At 37.7% G+C, this 15,438-nt stretch overlaps 1 protein-coding gene across 11 annotated transcripts in view; it reads right to left on the minus strand.

Annotated features, from left to right (window-relative positions):
- Nucleotides 1–15,438, minus strand: part of LRRC4C (leucine rich repeat containing 4C) — a 1,317,608-nt gene that overhangs the window by 539,405 nt on the left and 762,765 nt on the right. The gene's annotated exons all lie outside the window — the stretch shown is intronic.

Below are 15,438 nucleotides of genomic sequence, written 5' to 3' on the forward strand. Positions count from 1 at the left end.
TCCTAATTTCCTCCTCTTTTTCATACAAGTATTTATACGAAAAATGTATGGCCATATATATTGAGTGAGCAGGCTTATTCTGCGTCATTTCTCAACAAGCAGAACAGAGAGGCCACCTGATATTTGTTTCCCTAGTAGTGTAAGAGTGCTTGTATCACAGAAGTAGGTCACTTTAAAAAAAAAAAGAAAGAAAAAAAAAAAGGCAATACATTTGTTGCTTGATGAACTCTGTTTATGTCCTTTCAGCCATTCACAACATGCCTCTCACATTGGGCTGATTTTGTTTAAGACCTTCACACTCTCGAGAGACTTTCCCTTAGGAAATTTACAACCTTCTGTTCCTTTCCAAAGCATCAAAATTCAAATGAAGTTGTGCACTATGTAAACCCATGCTAATTTTAGTCATTATGCAGCTGTCCAAGTATATTGCAGGTTTCCACCTAAAAGTGTTATATCCCTCTAGAGTCAAAGGTAACTCAATGAGTTGTTTATCTTTTTGTTAAAATATCCATATAACACATGGCCACCAAATTTGTCAAACTTCTTCCAGTTAAACAGGATCTCCTAAAGAGGTTGGTAAATTGAGCCTTGTAGAAATGCAGCTTGTATTTAAAATTTCATGATGAAAAATAAACATTTTAAAGAATGTCAACTTTTTATTTAGGTACAATCTCCCGCCTTTGTGCATTTTAAATACTTCTGCTTTTGATTTCATTTAACAAACTCTATTTGGCTACCTCCAAGCTAGCAAAAAAAGTGTAAAAAACTACTTTTTAATGTTTTATTTCATATAATCCTAAAAACAATTTTAAAAGAACTGCCTGGAATGAATCATTGTTTAACAGAAAGAAATTGATATTTAGGGAAGTTTCAAAGTATGTGTTAAAACCCAGACCTTATGTGAGTCTTCATGTTTCTTCCGGATGTACTATAGGTCTTACTACTTTAAAATGTTGAGTATAATGATTGGTCTAAGCTGGACATTTCTCGTGTAAGTAGCTCCAAATATTTAAATGTGAATATGTGCTACACTGTAAGATGCTTCAAACAGAGCCATGTTCTCTGTAGGGCATGAAAGGAAAGTATCTTGGGCCCCCAAAATGACTAAACTGAAAGGAAAACTCAAGGTGAAAACTGCTTAGGGGAAACTTCCCTCCCATTCTATTCAGTTATCTCTCTGCTCACTAAGATAAATGCATATCTGGTTGCCTCCTTTGGAAAGACTAATCAGAAACCCAGAGAATGCAGCCTTTGTCTCTCACTTCTCTGTGACCTGGAAGGCCTCTCCCTGCTTTGAGTCTTCTCGCCTTTGCTTCAAGTTGTCCTGCCTTTCCAGGCCAATCCAATGTACTTCTTACATATATTGTTGTCTCCTGTCTTCCTAAAATGTATAAACCCAAGTTGTACCCCAACCACCTTGGGCCCATGTTATCAGGACTCCCTGAGGCTGTGTCACAGGTGAGGATCCTCAACCTTGGCAAAATAAACTTTCTATATTAACTGAGACCTGTGTCAAATCTTTGGGGCTCACAAGGGGAAATAGGGGGCCTCCCATTTAGCTTCATGTTCAATTATATCTATAATATCAATATAATTGGATTAAGGGCAAAGAACAAGGGCACAATATACTAAATAACAAAGCCAGACTTTTCACATGGAAATAGTACAAATCGAGTTTCTTAGTTGCACTCAATCTCTGTGGCCTTTCCACATGCCTGAATCAAAGAGCCAATATTTTCTAAAAAGCAAAACTACATAATTAAAATAAAGAATGCTATCTTGTAGTAAACATTAGATCAGGACACATATTAACTCTCCCTTATATGTATCCTTTACATTATAGGAAGGGTAAGGAATTTGGTGTCCCATAGTAGGCAAATGTGGTTTCAAACCTTTATGTAGAATTCAGAACACCTGCCCTTGGCTCTTGCCTACCATCCAGGCTTGATATGAAAGCTAAAAGAGTCTCATTTAAGGTTTAAGCATGATGCTTAAATACTAAGGCTCACTAATAGTTAGAAATCTCATCTTTTCTCTTTGGCAGTAGGTTTATTTCATGGTTCTGTAACCATAACAGTTCTGTTGCCCAACGTGCATGTCAAGTCAGTATGCTGAGACACTGGGTTTCAGTAGAGAAAGGGGTTTAATTGTAAAGCTACCAAAGAAGAGATGTGAGGAAACCTCAAATCTGCCTCCTCAAGGAGTTTGGGGGCTAGAGTTTTTAAGGGTTCTGGTATGAGTCTGAGTGTGGGTGTGGTAATCATTGATTGGTGGAAGAGTGCAGGGTGAAGTCATGGGACAGGAAGTTGAAGAAATTGTATTCTCAGGATGATTTGGTTCCTCTTTGGGGGTCCTTAAACTGGTTGGTATCAGATGTTCTGCTGGAATTCAGAATCTGCTTAAGCAATTCTTAAACAAGTTTTAAGATTCTAATGTCAGTATAGGAACAATGGAAATGCATATGGTCAGTATCTAGTGTTAAGTAACTTTCCCTTATAAGAAGGCGGGTCAAAGTGATAGCAGTGACAACCCATCTGCAATGACCACTGTGGGGATGCTGGTTGCAGCAGGGGAGTCACTGCTGGGACTGCATGCTCTGGGTAGCCAGCAGGAGTCAGGCAGAGATGAGAGCCCTGCACCCTAACAATTTGGCAGGTTGGGAGCCCCATACTCCCAGGAACAGCTGCAGCCACCCAGCAATGGCTCTGACCCAGGCATTGCTGCACTCTTGGGGGCCTAGGAAGACCCTACATCCATAGGCTTGGAAGATCCTGCTACTGTTATCTGGCCTCTCCCTGTTCCCAGCACCCACTCCAGTGCAAAGCAAACTTGTGGCTGAGCCCAGGCTCTCTTGTGACCCAGCCAGCTGTGCATGCACTTGGGGCAGTGCTGACATGCCCAGCCCCCTGCCACCTTGGTCCCCTCTGGATTTTGGACCCTGACGAGTGCAGGAAGAAGGCTGGGAGGTGGCAGGAACAGCCTGTGGCTGTGGATGGCATGTTGATGGCAGAAGGTAGACAGGTCCCTGGGCAGAAAGGAGCGGGTCGCTGGGGAAACCCCACCTTCAAGCTAGGGATGGCCTGAAGCCTGGGGTCTAGGCTACCAATTCTGGGTGGAGTCCATGGCCTGGAGTCAGAGTTCATGGTGCTTTTTTCAGCCTGCCCTTGGTCGCCTATGGACCAATCGGCATGCACGTCTTCCCTTCTGAGCCCATAAAAACCCCAGACTCAGCCAGACTCACAGAGACATTGAGACTACCAGCTATGGGAAGGAGCTACCAACTTAGGGTTTCTTTATTGGGAGAACCTGCCTGTGGAAAAGAGTTACCCACAGAGTTACCCACTACAGCTCTCCTCTCCACTTAGAGCTGGACATTCTCAGGATGACCTGCCTGTGGAAACAAGCTATCCACTTTGGGTCTCTCCTGAGGAAACAAGCTATGCACTTTGGGTCTTCTGAGAGCTGTTCTATCACTCAAGAAAGCTCCTCTCCACCTTGCTCAGCCTCCAGTTGTCCATGTACCTCATTCTTTATGGATGTGGGACAAGTACTCCAGACCCACCAAATGGTGGGACTGAAAGAGCTGTAACACAAACAGGACTGAATCACTCCCCTGCTGCTCATCACATTGCAGGCAACAAGAAGGATAAAAGACCTAGGGGCTCCCTGAGCCAGGGCTGTGACACCCTCTCTGGGGCTCTGCAGTTCCTTGTGTTTCCAAACTTCTGGGCACCACTGCATTCCCCCTGTCCACACAGAGGTGCCTGCAGTGGAAGCTGCTTGTGGTACCTCTAATCCAGCCATAGCCTTACATAGAGCTAGCACCTGTGCCGGCACCTGGAGCTGCCTGCCCCACCACAGCAGCTGGTGCGCCTGTCAGTGTGTAGTGGCCAGACCTACCTCATGCTCGCTTGTGCACACAACCTTTGCCACTCAGCACCTGGACTGCCCTCAGCAGGTATGAGATCTAGGCCAGTATCATGAGCCGAGTGCAGCCTGCTGAGCCAAGTGGACAGAAAAACCCCAGTGGGCCCAAGCACAACTTGGGCAAAGGTACCACTGGCCACAGAAATTTCTGGCTGGAAAAGCGAAACCCTAAGGATCCTGTGACAGAATTGCAGTCTTACTAATGCATGGTTATAAATACATTTCTGTCCAAAATTCTTGCTAACCCTCTGAGGATGGCTTTAGTTCATTCTAATGACAGGCCAAATTCTATAAATCATTGATACCTTTGCCACACGTTGTTCCTGCTTCTGCTGAATATATCACAGAGCAAGAATGAAGGCAAGTAAGCATACAATGATCTCTTCCTGATTCTTAGAGTCCGGCAGACATGGACACCCCCACAGGACTCAAGCTTCAGTATCAATAAATGCAATCATCTCCTGCACATTTTTCCAGCTTCTTTTCAATTTGATAGTTTTGTGCCCATTCACCATGATAATTTCCACCAGAATATATTTTCACCATGTAAATGTGAACACATAATTTATAATGAAAGCCAAAACAGAAACACTAATATTAAAGATAAAATCTTTGCAAATTATGTCCCAACAAATAATAAATTTAATAGAGAATCATGAGATTCAAATTGCTAACCATAAGGAAAAGGGAATGTATCATCTAATATTGTTTCACTGAATATAAATGAATAAAGGGGTTTCTTTTTATTGCATTTGTGTCATCAGCATTCCAAATCTCAATGGGACTTTTGACATAAACATACAATAAAGAATTGAATTATTAGAATTAACATGACAATATTCTATCTGTCATCTTAAATCAGAAGCATGATAAATAGTGATAATCCATATAACTCAATAAAAATGTGTTAATATATTGATTGCAAAAAAGGAAATGATGCCAGTGTGTATCCTGCTTTCTTTTCATTCTTATCCCAACATTAATATATAGAATATCATTCATTTTCTAATGATTTGAAACAAAATTTAAGTTTAAACACACTTATGTTATTGTATTTAGATGTTCAAGTCTCACCTGCCTAGGAAAGCATCAAAATAAGATGTGCAAAGCATATGATATGACACATACAACAACTGTTTCAGCTAGGTTTCTAGGATGAACTTGACTTTAAGGAAAATCATAGCTATTTTTAAATTTATTAGTTCTTTGGGAATAAAACAACATTATAAATCATCTGCATGCATTATAAAGTCATACTTAGTTTAACTCCAGACGTCAATCACTGACTTTCTTATTTAGAGCTAGTTACTCTCTGAGCTTGTTTTCTCCTCTTTAGAAGGTGGTAATAACGGTATTTAACTAAAAGTGTTTTATATCATTAAATAAGATAACCTGTAGAAAGTCATAAGCACTACCTCTGACATATCATAAATATTCCATTAATGGTAGCTATTATTTTTCACTTATCCCACAAGCACTTTTTGAATTGCTACTAACTGCTATATGCTCTATTGGGAAAGATGTAGATGAAATAATCCTGTGAGCTCGATTCTTTATAGTCTATGTGCCGACTCTGCTGCCTTCTTATTGCACAAAAGCCCAGCTCTAAACCCCAAATATAAGCAAATCAGAACATCCTCAGAGAGAAGTAAAGAATGGAATCCATATTCCAGGGACATTTATTTAAATTCTATGGAGAAAAGGAATGAGGAAGCTGTCATATTAGGGGCAAGTCCACAAAGGGACAGTATGTATGTTACATAAATTCACTCTTAGCATTTGTAGCCACCTAATGACTGGAGGCTCACATTCAAATGTCTGAATATTTAAAGTTACAAATCATGCTAAATAATTATTAAATAAAATCCTTCTATCATCTGCACAATGCCCTGCAAGGTCAAGCTCAAAATTAGAACTCTGATTCCTAGAAGTGTTTTTACTGAAATGCAGCATCAATCCTAGGTGCCCAGATCACTTCCTGAAGCCCATATCTCATTCATTCTTACCCCTGTTAAGTCCAGCTTTGTATAAGAGACCCAATATGAATGCATGTGGACACTCTAGCCTATATGTCCAAGGTCTGACCACAAACCTTATGTAAAGCCCACCCTGGGCTAGAGGTACCCATTACAGTAGTGATAGCTGCTCTCAGGAAGACACAGTGAGAAAACAGACCCTTGCAGACTCTGAAAAAGAGTTTGGGCAGGGAATTCTGGGTCTGAATGAACACTGGGACATGGTGTAAAATATGGCAGGGAACTATAGGGAGGAACATAGCTTTAGCTCCATGTAGTCCATGTTCATGAAAAGAAACTGGCCAGGGAAATTCAGTTCTTATCCTTTTAAAGTGAGGGACCCAGGGAAGGGACATCTCTTCATTTTGTCTAATGCAGTAGTGGCATTGTGGTGAGGATCAGGGCCCTGGAATTAGAAGATCTGGGTTCAAATCTTAGTTCTGTCATTTAATAATTAAGTAACTTTGGGCAAGTTATTTAACCACGACAACTCAGTTTCTTCATCAGTCAGAAGGGAATCATAATGACACTTACTTCATAGTATTTGTGTGAAGATTTAGTTGATATGCATAAAGTATTTTATAAAGTAGCTATCACAGGGTATGCACTCTATAAATATTGGATATTTGAAATAGTAGTAGTGGTGTTGTTGGTAGAAATCATCATAATAAAGTGCTAGTTCTGAAATAATTTAATAAGTTAAATTATATCTCCTAGAAATAGAAAATCAATAGGGCTTCTGTTTTGTGTTATTTTGGTTGGAATACATCAGTTGGATAAGATTTATTTATTTATTTATTTTTGAGACAGAGTCTCACTCTGTTGCCCAGACCGGAATGCAGTGGCACAATCTCAGCTCACTGCAACCTCCATCTCCCAGGTTCAAGTGATTGTCCTGCCTGAGCCTCCTGAGTAGCTGGTATTACAGGCGTGCATCACCATGCCTGGCTAATTTTTGTATTTTTTTTTAGTAGAGATAGAGTTTCACCATGTTGGTCAAGCTGGTGACACAACTCGTGACATTGTGATCTGCCCTCCTCAGCCTCCCAAAGTGCTGAGATTACAGGCATGAGCCACCGCGCCTGGCCAATTTATTTAGTTAGAATGTAAATTCTTGCTTTTGGTAATTAATTGTGGTTTGGATTTCTGATTCTGACCATATAGCAGATTGGACTAACCTAGACACACTTTCTATTATAAAACAGGTAGAAATGTCAAAATATTGGATATGAAACAAAGAAAGACGACAGCAACAACAAATATATAGCTCTGAAAAAAATGGTGGGGGAAGAACTTCCAGGTGTGAGAAATAAAAATAATTTAGTCAGTGGGGTAAGCTAAACAGAAGGAGACATATCTGAATAGAAACAGGCAAAAGGCTCTAACAGCAGAGGGAATCTCCATTCAACATGAAGTTATACTAATAGAAGAGAGAGAATTTCTAAATTTGCACCTAATAACGATACTATCGTCTCAAAATATATGAAACTAAAGATGACAGAACTAAAATGAAACATTAGACAATCTCATAAACACAGTGGAAGATTTTAACACACTTCACTGAGTACTTAGGATCAACCATCAAAATGATTGCAGAAACAAGGAGGAATAGGAAGAATAATTATAAAGACATCATAGAGATTCTTAGCAAAATTAAAGCTAGTTCCAATCCAATCTTCTTGACGATTTTGTCTGATCAAAGGTTGTGAAGAGGTCCCTCATATAAAACCTTTACAGAGCATTTGAAATCAATGAATAAACTCGACCCAATTACATATATAGAGCATTTTACTCAATTATTTCTGCATACATAGGAGAAATTATACTTGATATTATAAAATATTTGGAACTGAATGCCAATTAGTGTTACTTCAACAAGGAAGGATGAATGACAACTTAAGCTTTAAATGCATATCTTATATAGCATTTAACTACAAAAATATTTCAAAAAGATAAAAAAGGAGAATGAATGTGGGCTGGACATGGTGGCTCACGCCTGTAATCCTAGCACTTTGAGAGGGAGAGGTGGGTGGATCACCTGAAGTCAGGAGTTTGAGACCAGCCTGACCAATATGGCAAAACTCCATCTGTACTAAAAATACAAAAATTAGATTGGCATGGTGACAGGCATCTGTAATCCCAGATACTCAGGAGGCTGAGGCAAGTGAGCCGAGGTCATACCACTTCACTCCAGCCTGGGAGAAAGAGCGAGACTCTGTCTCAAAAAAAAAAAAAAAAAAAAAAAGTATGTGAAAACAAATCAGAAAAGTTTGTAACAGATGCAGAAATTAAAGAAAACAGCACAATGACAAAGAGACCACAGAGATTATCAGCAAAATAACAAACCCCAACAAAATGTAGGCCTAATGATTTTACAGACAAACTCCACCAGACCTTCAAGAAACAAGGAACAAATAATCCCAAAGAACCAAGTCAGATAACAAAATGTAGTTCTGTTTTAAAATTTGTCAAGGATGACCATTTATCTTCTGGTAGGATGCTTTCAACCTCATTTAATAAGAGATCTGTAAATAAGCCATGCAAAATACATTCAAGAAATCAAAGGTATAAGTGAATGAATGAAGATTCCTGATGCTTCCCCTTTATCTTATTCCTAGAAAAATATGGAAGTGGTTTCAGCAACTTTAATAAAGAAGCTACCAGCTTGAGAAGAACCCAAAGCCCTGGGGTCATTGCTTTCTTAAAATATATGTATATTATTAGGGGTAGGAGTGAGAGACTCATCTAAAGAAACACCTGTTGTCTCATAGTTAGATGATTCCATATTCTGTTTTCTATTCTGTTATAAGGCTTATGCACATTTTTGGCACAATGAGTCCTACCAAGGCATACCATGACTCTTTCAGAGAATCACAACACCTCTCATCTTCTCCTCTAATCATCTTTCCAAAACCAGAGAAGGACAGTTTGAGAAAACTACAGAATGTAGGGAACAGAAAAGAAAACAGAGAACATAGAAAATAGAAAGTCATTTATACTACTCATGAGTGCGTAAAATTTTTAAACTCTTTAAGGAGCAATTTAATAATATCAGGAAAATGAAGATCTCTATTTCCTATAACTGGTCTGCCATTGGGTATGTAACTTACAGCATAATTTTTCAAAGTGCTAATAATTGCCCCTTATTAGATTAGCCAGTCAATTTAGCAAGTCTTTACCCACAATTTTTACCTATAAGAAACAGAATCAAATAGAATTAAATAGAACACAATATATGACAGAAAATGTTACTTATGTATATATAAATATATTAGTGTTATTTATATATGTGTATATATATTTGTGTGTGTGTATGTGTGTGAATGTAGAAAGTTTGACTTTTTTCCATATATAGGTGTGTGTTCAGGTGTACAGGTCCTGGTTTATTGTGATGAGAAATGGTAAACACTTAGATGTCCTTCAACTGAAGAATAGATAAATGTTCTATGGTACAGCTATATGATAGAATACTACTCTTCGACAGTCAAAGCAAATGAACTAGAGCCTCATAAATCACTATGCAAAATTTCACATTTACAATGTTGAACACAAAAAGCAAGTTAACAAATGTATCACTACAATTTATTCAAATAGAAGACTATTTAAATTAATATTACATATTTTTATAGGTACATTTATATAGAGGGAAAGTATAAAATATGCGTGGTGAGGGTATAAACATACTTCCGGATAGTAGTTAATTCTATCCTGGTTAACTTCTAGTAAGGAGAGGAGGGCATGTTTGAAGTAAGGAGGAGTCAATTGTGTTTACAAAATTATATTTCTTTCCAGAAAGGGATATGTTAATAAAATGAACCTGACAAAATAGTAACATTTGGCATATGTGATTGGTGGGTACTTGTGGCTATATGTTTGCAATGTCTCAAAAATGGTTCAAATTTGGGGAACTTAGGAAACGTTCCTTTGGGCAAGAGAAGAATTGTTGCTAATAGTATCTTATATAAATACATTAATATGGTAATATAAAATTATATTTTCCTAAATACTTTCAACATATGCACATAATTGTTATTGGTGTGTTGAGATAAAATAATCTTAAATTAACAGGAGAAAAAAAGCCATTAGAAAATCTTCCCAAATGAAAAATTAGGATACTTTGGAGACTTAGAAACAGATGGGAATCAACTAAGTTTTGGAGTTGCATAGGCTATCCTAGCCAGTGGTCAGTTAAAATAACCAACTTCCTCCTGAGGTTCCTCCAAATATTTGTGAAAGACAACTCCAAAAATATTTAAGTGGCTATAAAATGGTAGGAATGGGGAAATACCTTGAATTCAAATTGCTATCAATAGTTTTTGTCAATTGTTTCATTTTCCTTCAGAACAAAATATTTTGCCACTTGAATGATTCAAGTCATAAATGTAGATTATTCAAAATGTAGTTGCACTCACCAAAAACATCTGACTTCAACAGAAATTAATATTTTGCAAACTACTACCATATGTTAGGGCTAAAGACTCATTGTAAATTAACTATTTAGTGTTTTTACACAAGTAACTTTACCTGTATAAGAGGGAAATAAGCAAACTATAAATTAGTGTTTTCACATTCTATGAGGAGCTCAATTAAGATGCAGAAACACATACTCTATATTTAACTCTGAATGTTATATATGAATGATTTTCCTTTCACTTTTGCTTTCTCTCTTGAAAGACCACCCAGAAGAATAAGAAAATTGGTGTTCCTTCAATTAGCTTTATAATCTGATTTGGTCAAATTGGTTTGACCACCTCGTGGTGGTCAAACATTGAGTTGCCTCCCAATGAGACAAATCCTTGCATAATCCACTCCTCTTGAATGTAGGCAGAATCTGCAACTTGTTTCTAGTCAAGGGAATATGGCAAAAGTAACAGGATAGTCACTTTTTTGTTGTGTTACCTTATGTATGACTCCATTTTAGCTGACTGTTGTTAGTCTTCTGTTAGGCTTGAAGAAGTAAGCTACCTGCCATATAGTAAGAGAGTCTAAGAAGAACTATGAGAAACTCAAGGGAGCTACAGTGCCCTCTAGGAGCCCAGAGTGGCCCCTGGCTGATAGCCAGTAAGAAATGGGACCTCTTTCCTATAGCTGCAAGAAATTGAATTAGGTCAACAACAACAAGAGATCTGAAGAAGACTCCAAACTCAGAAGACAAGACAGACTGGCCAACCCCTTGTTTGTAGTAGTAGGTATCTCTGTGCAGAGGGACTAGCTAAGCTGTGCCTGGACTCTGAATCCACAGGACTATGAGATAATAAATGTCTGTTGTGTTAAGCACCTACCTTAGGTAACGTGTCCTGCAGAGGTAACTAAAACACTCCTTCATCTGTGAAAACTTTGGGTTATCAGTGGTTCTCAATCCCGAGTGTGCTTTACAATAACTTAAATACTTTTTGAAAAAACATAGGTCAGGCCTCCACTGTGAATAAGATGATTATTGGAATTTTGAGAGATGAGGTTGATATATATTAATTTTGACAAGATTTCCACATGCTTCTGATGATACTACTCTGATCCCAAAGGAAATTTCTAGTTATAAATATGTTTATAAATGACATTGACATCCAAAGTTTAGTGCAGGTACATCTTACCGTTTTCTTGTAAAGTAAATCACACATAATATTTGCTGCAGTCTCAGAGACTAATTTTTAAAACATGGAAAGAGGTATGTTTGATAACTGCATCTATTATTGGCTATCTTCCAAACCAATGTGTCCTCAACCAGTATCTGGTCATTAGCTTTCCTTCTTAGAGAGAGAAACACACACACATAAAAAAATGCAACCACAAATTTTAAATTTTAAACAGTCTACACACTAATAGTGGCCACAAATAAAGTTTGCAAGATAAGAAGGTGTATCTTAATACTCTCTTTTCCTTGTCTCTAAAGCCAGAATTTTCTCTCCCACCCCGACTCTTGCTGGACAAAATCTTTGTATTTTCTACCGACTATTTTTCATACTGATACCTGAGCAAAGCTCTGTTGCTCACCTTCATTAATCTATAATGAGAGAGGAAAATGTAGGTGGGGAGAGAAAAAAGTAAACCTTGCAGAACTCTCAGCTATAAATTACAGTTTGATCTTACTTATATTTAAAAAATAATGACCCAATGGAATAGAAACCAGAGAGATTTTCCTCCCTCCATTCTCTTCTGATTTATATTCATCCCAAAGCCAAAGTACTGTGGAAAAAGATTGTAGTAACCATGGGGCTAGATGAATTGATTTTTGGTCTTTGTCTTTAAGGAAGAAGGATAACAGGAGTAGACAGAGCATCAATGGTAACTTACAAGGGCAAACACCTCTGTTTTGATCCTTGGTTTCATGTTATAACCTCCATAGCCTAGGTTCAAATCTCTATGGTTGTATTTTTAAAAGCAAATATAAATCTTAAATAGGTTTTCTATTTTGGGTAGCCCTCTTTTCAAATGGAGTCAAACCACTTTCTTGGCAAATTTCTTTGAAACCCACTTAATATTTTGCTGAAAATAATAAATGAATAAATGAATGGGCCCCTTCTCCTTTTCTTCTAATCACCATCCCCATACAGAACTCACAAAATCAATTCATCATGTCATGGGCTTCAGTGAGTTTTTAGGAGTTCATAGGGCAGTCACAAGAAACACAAGTAAAGATTTTTCTGTTTATTAAAGCAACAATATACCAAAACAGTTAAAAGAAGGGAAGCATAATATTTTTGCAGTCTTATCTTTAAAGTCAAAGAATTCTGAGAGACTTACTTTTCCCTGCTTTTGGATTTCAGGCCATTTGACCTGGCTTTGGGCAATAGAGAGCTGATGTTTCAAATTAAAAGCTTGGTGCCATTGCTTTCTTCTCCTCTCCAACATCTCTCCTTTCTCTCCTAACCATGCTGCCTGCATTGCTTCCAAGTCCTATTGGTAATCTGTTCTGTTGTTACTGCTTTTAGGAAAAAGGCTGACCTTTAATTGGCACTTGTGTGCTTTCTAATAAACAAGACCCTTCGCTGTGTTTCAATCAGCTTTTCGGGTACTCCCAATTTATCTTCTAAAGTCTTCAGACTGAGGCCTCACATTTCTAATTCTGATTTGGCTGTGCCACTTGGCACTTTGAGGAGGAGATATCATCTGTCACTTATTTTTTGCTTTATACATATTTATGTTCAATGTAACACTCTGCTGGCTAAAGCCACCTTTCTATTTGACTGATCCAGGATTTAACATCTCTCCTCATTATACTTTTACTTAATATTGAACTAATTATAGAAACAGTAGGTATAAAATCACTGCTCATATACTATACTAAACTATACTATAATGACCTTTACCAAACCACCACATAATATTATCATTGCAACTGGAACATTTAATTACCTTGATTATAGCTTTAATTTTTTCCAAGAGCAATATTTTTCCAGAGCTCTTCATTTCTGTCATCAAAGTACCCCACTCCTGAACTCCCAAGAGCAACTTTTCTCCCAGAAAAAAAAATAGTAGTTACTTCAAAATCAAACAAGGTGTGTTGTGCATCTCAGGAGTAGAGAACATTTTAGTCACTTAAAGGCGAAGTCTGGGGTATACTATCCCCTTCACTAGACAAGGGCTTTCTTCATACACTGCAGTATCTCTGTATCTACAGTAAAAATTTCAGCCTTGATAAAAATGCCAAAATTTCTCTCCCTCTTGGACCATTGGGAATATTTGAAGTGACCCAATACAGTAAATCCTTGTGGCTACATGTAGACTTCCCTTTTAAAATATCCGTATGTATATGTTCAACTCCAGTGGGGAGACTGTTTTTAACGAGAAGCACATCTACATCAGACCAATGTGAGTACATTTTTTTAATGTGGCTACATTGATAGTACTTGTGCCTAAAGTATGGACTTCCCAAGAACTTTGATCATTTTTTTCCCATTTCCTGAAGGATAATAGCAATGTTTCTTTTTGAAAACAAAACAAAATGATAAAGATGTATGCCCATAAAACCATCAGCAGCAAAGTTGCTAGATGTAGGGGGAAAAGGGTACATTCCAACATGTCATTAGTCAGTTTGGTCACTTACCTCCTAGACTTGAGTTATGAATTTAGGATTTTAATTTGGCCAATGAAGAAAAACCTTTTTGTTTGTTTGTTTGTTTTTTGAGATGGAGTCTCGCTCTGTCACCCAGGCTGGAGTGCAGTGGCACTATCTCCCCTCACTGCAAGCTCCGCCTCCCGGGTTCACGCCATTCTCCTGCCTCAGCCTCCTGAGTAGCTGGGACTACAGGCGCCCACCACAAAGCCCTGCTAATTTTTTGTATTTTTAGTAGACACAGGGGTTCACCATGTTAGCCAGGATGGTCTCGATCTCCTGACCTCGTGATCTGCCCACCTCGCCTCCCAAAGTGCTGGGATTACAGGCATGAGCCACCGGGCCCAGCCAAGAACTATTTTTATGAGCACAAATTTGGGGTGGGAAATGTGCATGGATTGTAGTTTTTTAAAAAAGTATGTATCTATACTTACACCTACAACTATGTCACTATATCTATATCTAAATTGATGTCTTTAGAAAGCATAACATTTGAAACTGCAATTAATCATTATTTTTTAATTTTAAATTATTAAACAAGTTTTAGCAACCATTTTAGAAAATGCATTAGTGGTCTTTGAAATAGCATTTTGTATTCATTTGGAAATATTTAATATGTTAGAAAAGATCCAGTGGTATAGAAGGCTAACGGAGGGGACATAAATTAATGTCAGAGTTTAGCCACACAAATAGGAATTTAATAAACTTATTTAAAGGATTGGGAAGCAGATAGAGAAAAGTTGCTTCTAATATTTCAGCCCCTACTCTTCTTCATCTTATGCATTTTGTTGCAGCATCATTGGCCATCTTTCACTTTCTATATAGCACAAGTTTATTTATGCTTAAGGATCTTTGCAATTCTCTCTGTCTGGAACTCCCAATACCGCTTAATGTCTCATTCCTTCATTCTTGTCCTTATTCAGAGTGTGTGTGTGTGTGTATGTATATGTGTGTATATATAGTAATATGTATAAAAAGTAATATGTAATTATCTCAGACAAATAACCCTTATCATCATAATACTTGTCTCTTATCCATGCCTCTTTAAAATTACTCTGTTTTATATTTTCATTGTGCCTATCACTAAGATTATTTCTAAGTATATTCATTGTACTTATTCATGTTCTAGAATGTACACTTTTCAAAAACAAGATTTTGCCTGTCTTCTTCACTTTTAACCATATAGCAGGTACTCAATAAACAATTGGTTGAATTAAGGGATAAGTTTCTTTGTTGTCTCGGTGATTATGTCCTGGGTCAAGTCTCAAGACTAGTCAAGTTGTTAGTTACTCATCACTGGAGTCGTTGTTTTAGACCATTTGGGCTCCTTTATCAAAATACCATAGACTGGGTGATTTATAAACTACAGAAATTGATATCTCACAGTTCTGTAGAATGAAAAGTCCAAGATCAAGGTTCTCGGAGATTTGGTTCCTGGTACGG

This window comes from Papio anubis, chromosome 12, assembly GCF_008728515.1.
Source record: "Papio anubis isolate 15944 chromosome 12, Panubis1.0, whole genome shotgun sequence".
In the NCBI taxonomy this organism is placed as follows: domain Eukaryota; kingdom Metazoa; phylum Chordata; class Mammalia; order Primates; family Cercopithecidae; genus Papio; species Papio anubis.